The following is a 6655-nucleotide window of genomic DNA, read 5'->3' as shown; positions in this document are numbered from 1 at the left end:
AGAAAAATAACATTTATCCCATATAAATTATTTTAAACCATGTGAGGTGACCTTAATGAACCCTCTCCCTTTCTCTTTAGTAAACACACACACACACACACACACACACACACACACACACAGATATATATTATATTCACTAAATATATAATATATATAATATATATGACAAATATATATATAAATGTTTTGAATTTGAAGTTATATTTTACTTTTCTTCATCCTAAATGTATACTCTTCAGCATTAGTACAATATGGATTCCGAGGAATAGCAGCCAAACACTGTGGGACATAAATGGAATTTATTTGCATACAAGCATTCATCTGCAAGTCCATGATTTTGCATCTGTATAAGCTCAAATCCTGAGACTTTTCTTTTTATTTCTTTTTCTCTGATCATATGGGTTTTGCTTGATGCATGTTTGTGGTAGTGTCATCAAATACCCTTTTCTTGTCAAGACACACTCATTTGGATAGGGCTGGTTAATAGTTGCTTTTTTAAAATATAATTCAACTCATTATATGATTTTTGAAATCTCGATTCATGTATATAATTACTCTGATCATGCTCACTTAATAGTCTCTCCTAATTTCCTCCCATCTCTGTTAATTATCTCTCCTCCCTAAAAGTCCCTTCCTTAGGATGAGATCTTTATGCTATCTTTTGTTACACTGCGAGTGTCATTATACATATTACATCAAAATTTGTTCAGTACTCTTCAAGGGAGGCAGGTGCCCTTTCTTTGTTGTAGAAAAAGCAATAATTCCTTCCCCTTATCTAAAATCCCTCAGTATTCCCCAAACCCATAGCATCTGTGGTTACCTGTAGAAGACTCGCCCAAATTTGACCTAATCAAAATGTGTGGGGAAAGTTTCACAATGCTGAATCCTTGATGACTGCTTGTGTGTGTGTGTGTAGATTAGTTTTCTTGGGTAGTGTGGCTACTCCTAACTCTCATAGTCTCTAGTAGATGGCCTCACATCTGCTAGAATACAGACAATACTTATTGAAATGAGAGGCATATAAAATTATAATAATGTGATTCCATGATATTTGAAAAGGGACATGTTAAGGATCTGAAGATAATGACCGCAAGGGAGAGTCATGAAAATCATCAAAATAGATCCATAGATTCAGGAGCATCTCAACAAATAAGTAGAAATTATTACATTTGCTCCATATTTTCATTTTACATAAATTCTCTTATTTAGTCGTCTACAATGTCCTTCTTTAATACATACCCTTTAAGCTTCTAACTTAAACAAAACACCCATTTTGAAGCCATGAACTCCTTAAGAGAGCATTCTGACATCTGATTCCCTGGGCTTGTTTATTTCCTTCAGTTTAACTTTTATCAGTTGTATTTCTCTATTGCTAATGTCATAATTTCAATTTTCTTTAGTTCTGAATAGACTTCAATTGCACGTATGCACCAAACTTTTATTACTCATTCAGAATTTGATGGATGTTTAATCAGCTTCCATTTCCCTGCCCTTGTATGATGGCTGCAATGGACATGTGGGTGTGTCCACCACAGGTTATTAAATTGTTTGTTTCTATGCCCAAAAGTTGTTTTTGTTGTGTTGTATGATGACTTTTAGCTTTAGCTTTGTCAGAAAACTTCACATAACTGTCCATTTTCTTTAATCACAATAATGAGAGCTAAGCCTTGAAACAGAGGAACTACCTGTTTTAAGGGTCTTGAAATATTTTTCGTGACCTCCAGAATTAACAAGCCAAATTATGTTCCACCATAACCTTCAGTTATATTTCTATTAACGATCTTTGTTATACAGGTTTTTAAAATTTTACATATTATTTCAGGATACTTATATTTTTCTAAATACTGTCACTAGCAAATCCACCTGATTATTTTCAATGTGTTTTGCAGTATAAACATTGGTACAATACTTACTCATTTCTTCTTATTTCTCATTTGGGAGTCTGAAGCTTCTCTCTAGCTTCATAACCCAATTGTTGTCTACTGTGTCCCTTATAATACTTTCAGCTTCAGTAGACAATCACCATGTGGCTTACATCCTAGTAAACATTTTTCTGTTATCATATTAACATATACATTTCATACTGTTATGTTTTTGGGAATCTATGAAAGAAGATGCCTGTCACAAATATTATGCCAGAATAAAGACCATTTCTTCTTTAAAAACAACCAGCTTGCTGGGGTCACCATCACATCAAAATGATCATGACCCCAGAAAAATTTGAGCAGGTCTTCTTGCATGGAACCAAAGGAAACTCTCCAGAAAAATAATATAATCACTAATGTGATTCATTAGTTTATTTATTACCTTTGGATTAGGTAATCTAATACCTCACTGGTGGGTAAAGAAATGCACTAGACAAACTGTCATTATGAGTCATGAATTAATAATCACAGATTGGGGTTCTGAGAACAGATGGCCTATCCTGAGGGAAGGTATCTCCCAATCCTTTGGCTCTCTTCAGACTGTTCCTGTGGTGGGGGCAGATGTTACTGTCATGTTCCTCTACTTTGAGGTCTGAAGCTGGTGCAGATTGCTTATGGCCTAGTTTCAAGGTCTGTTCCTGGAGTGGGTGACCTATATCCTAGTTTCTGATCAGAGACAAATACAGAAATGAAAAGACTGCTTCAATATCTTGGTCTCTAAAGAGCCATGCAGTTTTCTCATTGTGAAAGAGAGTCTAACTCTGCATCTCAGTAAACAATCTTTGTTAAATTTGCCAATTACTGCTTTGCCTTGATCACTGAAGTGACTTTTAACAGGAAAATGAATAGCAATAGTGTCCACAAACATGGGCTTCCATTCAGTCAATTACAGCAAGTCATTTTGGCTTTGTAAGAGAGTTAGAGTAATATCATCCCCATAATTAAACATTTGAAGACATAGTTGAGAAATATACATGAACTTCTTAATAATTAAATTTTACTTCATTTTTTGTATAAAATTTGTTTATTCCATTTTGGAATTATCCCATGAATCTTAAGTTAATATATACCCAAAATCATTATATATTTTAACATATATTTATATATAAGGAATAAAAGTCTGAGGCTTCTCTTCAGCTCATTAACATAATTGCTGTCTACTGTGTCCCCAACAATCCTTTCAGCTTCAAACAGATCATTATGTAATTTATATCCTTCTAAACATTTTTTCTGTTATCATATTAAAATATACATTTCATACTGTTATGCTATGGTAATCTCTGAAATGAGATCCCAGTCCCATATATTATGCCAGAATAAAGACCATTCCTTCTGCAATAGCAAACAGTTTGCTGGGGTCACCAACACATCAAAATGGTGATGACCCCACACAGAGGCAAGCAGGTCTCTTTGTATGGAACCATAGGGAATTCTCCAGAAGGATAGTATAATCACTAATATGATTGAGAGGACCCAAATTCCTGATATTGATTTGTTTACTATTATCGAAATTGGTAATTGAAAATCTCACTAGTGGGTGCAGAAATGCACTATATGGACTGGAATCCTGAGTCATGAATTAATGGGCTTCCCAGAACAAATGACCTATCCTGAGACAAGATATCTTCCAAATCTGTGGCTCTCTACTAACTGTTACTCCGGTGGGGTTGGTGGGGTGGGGTTATTGTCATGTTCCTATACTTGGAGGTCTGCTGCTGGAGAAGATTGCTTATGGCCTACTTCCATGGTCTATTCCTGGAGTGGATGACCTATGCCTTAGTTTCTGTTCAGAGATAAATATGGCAATGAATAATCCACTGAATGTCTTGGTCACTCAACAGCCATATATTTCTCTCATTCTGAAAGAGAGTCTAACTCTGTGTCTTAGTAAATAGTCTGTTACATTTGCCAGATTCTGCTTTGCCTTGATCACTCAAGTGACTTTTACCAGCAAAATGAATAGCAATAGTGTCAACAAACACGGGCTTCCAATCAGTGAATTACAACAAGTCATTTTGGCCTTGGAGTAGAGTTAACAGTAATACCATGCCATAATTAAGCATTTGAAGACTTACTTGGAAAATAAACTTGAACTGCTTAATAATTAAATTTTACTTCATATTTTTGTATAAAATTTGTCTTTCCATTTTAGAATTGTTCCATAAATCTGAATGTATACCTAGAATAATTATATATTTTAATATATATTTATATATAAAGAGTGAAACTACTAGTGTATACTTCTTATATTACTTATATAAGTATGTGATAGTTAAATTTTCATAATATATATATATATATAAAATCCCTCTCTGTAATCCTTATACATACATATGTATATTTAATGTGTACAAACACACACACACACACACACACACACACACACTACACAAACATGCTTTGGAGAGGCTGGTAATATAGAAAACTTTTGGAAGGTGTCTATCTTGGGTCCTTTCTTCTTAATAACCACCTTTGTATGAATTGATGAAGCAGTGTGTGTGTGTGTGTGTGTGTGTGTGTGTGTGTGTGTATTTTTGTGTGTGTTCACACACATATCAAAGCATAGCTTATGGGTCTGTGATGGAAGATAAGGCTGGTAAATCAACTTCTCAGAACTATCTCTCGTCATTCAGCTTGGCTTGGCCACATCGGGAACATGAGAACTGCTCAATTCTATTGCCTCTCCAGGCTTTGTTTCCAGCATGTAAGACCCTGGCAACCAGCCTTAGTTTTCTCTCCATTGCCTTAATGGAGACAATAACTCTTTGATTCATAGAAAGCAGTCTGAGCCATAGGACACATTTTGGATTGATTCCTAGCTCATTGGTTCTGTTAAACCGCAAAAATCATTATTCCAGATGGGAGAGTTTTACACTACCTATCTGTTAACAAGGACAAGAAATTTGGAAACTGTGTGAGGATAGAGTTCATTTGTCAAAGACACTATACTTTACCTTATGTATTTCTACAAGATGTTGCTTCACAACAGTGAAGACACAATGCAGCACTTTATTCCAATTCCCTAAGTTGTTTTGGAATAATGTAGGCTCTCAGAGAATGAGGAACATGGTCACATTGCACATTTTTCCTTGTATGTAGCTATCACTCTGAGTCAGCAATCTCTACCACCACAGAAACTCAAAGTGCCAATAGTCCATTTTCTGCTGGAATATGTTTGTCAGATCAATTATTAAAGCTTTCTCTTTTCAGAGACACTAACTAAATTGAAACCATAAAAATTATTCACACTCTACTCAACACTATGATTTAAATAGAGTCCTAACCAAAGAATTTTTATGGACCTTATTTTCTCTAAGTGGACTTGGCTTTCTCAAGAGGTTAAATAAATAAATTCAGTGTGTTTTCTCTCTGACCCTTCTTTATGGATGTTGTCATTGAGACACTCCAAGTCCAACACAGTTCCAAGGAGTGTATTCAATTTTTCTTCTGAAATGTCTCGGAGGGTAGAACACTGATAGTATGAATAAGATCACATAGAATCTGTAGTACTAACAATTATTTACTGGATGATGGCTCTGTGGATAGGGAGAAGGAGAGCATTTGAGGAATCCCCAGCCAATACATTTACAGGATTATTGAGATTTGCAATGAAAAACATAGTTTTTCTCTGCTCTCTTGGCCCTCAATTAGAATTCAGACATCTTTACTACAAGCTGATCTACCTCCACTCCTTTAGCTCCAGGAAACAGAATCTTCATTGGCAGAGGCCAAAATCATATGAATGCTATGTGCTGATATCAGCATAAGTGAAGGGGACAGAGATAGTCCAGATTGGTGTTTGTATAAGTAAAAAACAATGTATAAATATCATAAAATCAATATTATGTTACAAATTCTCAAATATTATAAAACAATAAATTTAGCAACAGAAGTAGAGAGCATATTGGACCATAGGAAAAAAGCACTGAATGATATACACACATATTATTCACTAGAAGTTGTGGAAAGGGGCTTTTCTGAATTCCCACTTTATTTGGCCATGAACTATCCAAATATGTTGGTCTTCAAAGTGTTTTGGGGTCATCATCCACTAATATGAACTAAATAATTCATATCTTTCTATATGTAGAATTCAATTATTATTAGATGCATATAATTGTTATATTTGTATTCTCAGATAAGCAGATACCTAGGGGCTTCATCATGCATAGTTTACCTGGTAGCTTAGCACTGTTTTACACCTGACTTTACAGAGCACTTTACCAATGATAATTTTGCTGTTAGGTCTTCCATCACCTGTGTCCAAGTGGATATCTTTTTTATGATGCATTAATCTCTTTTCTGATAATGAAAGAATGTTGACCAGTGGGCAAAAGCAGGGTGACATTTACTAGAATTAACATAGGGCAAGGAACATTTTTCACCATGATGTTACTTCCATACCAACTCATGGGTGAGCATGGACCTTCTTTTGTTCCTTCTATTTATATGAAAGTTAAGATAGCATGTGTTTGACTTTTAGCCTGGTACAGTGCCCATATAGCAGCTGTTCTCAACCTGTAGGCTGCCACCCATTTCTTGGTTGAATATCTCTTTTATATAGTTCTCCCAAGATCTTTAAAAACCACAGACATTTATATTACTATACATAACAGTAGTAAAGTTACAATTACGAAGTAGAAACAAAATGATTTTATGGTGTCACAGCAACATAAGGAAATATACTGAAGCATCACAGTGTTAGGAAGCAGGAGAACCACTGTCAT

Source organism: Rattus norvegicus, chromosome 4, assembly GCF_036323735.1.
Source record: "Rattus norvegicus strain BN/NHsdMcwi chromosome 4, GRCr8, whole genome shotgun sequence".
In the NCBI taxonomy this organism is placed as follows: Eukaryota; Metazoa; Chordata; class Mammalia; order Rodentia; family Muridae; genus Rattus; species Rattus norvegicus.
Note: the sequence above shows the minus strand (reverse complement) of the source record.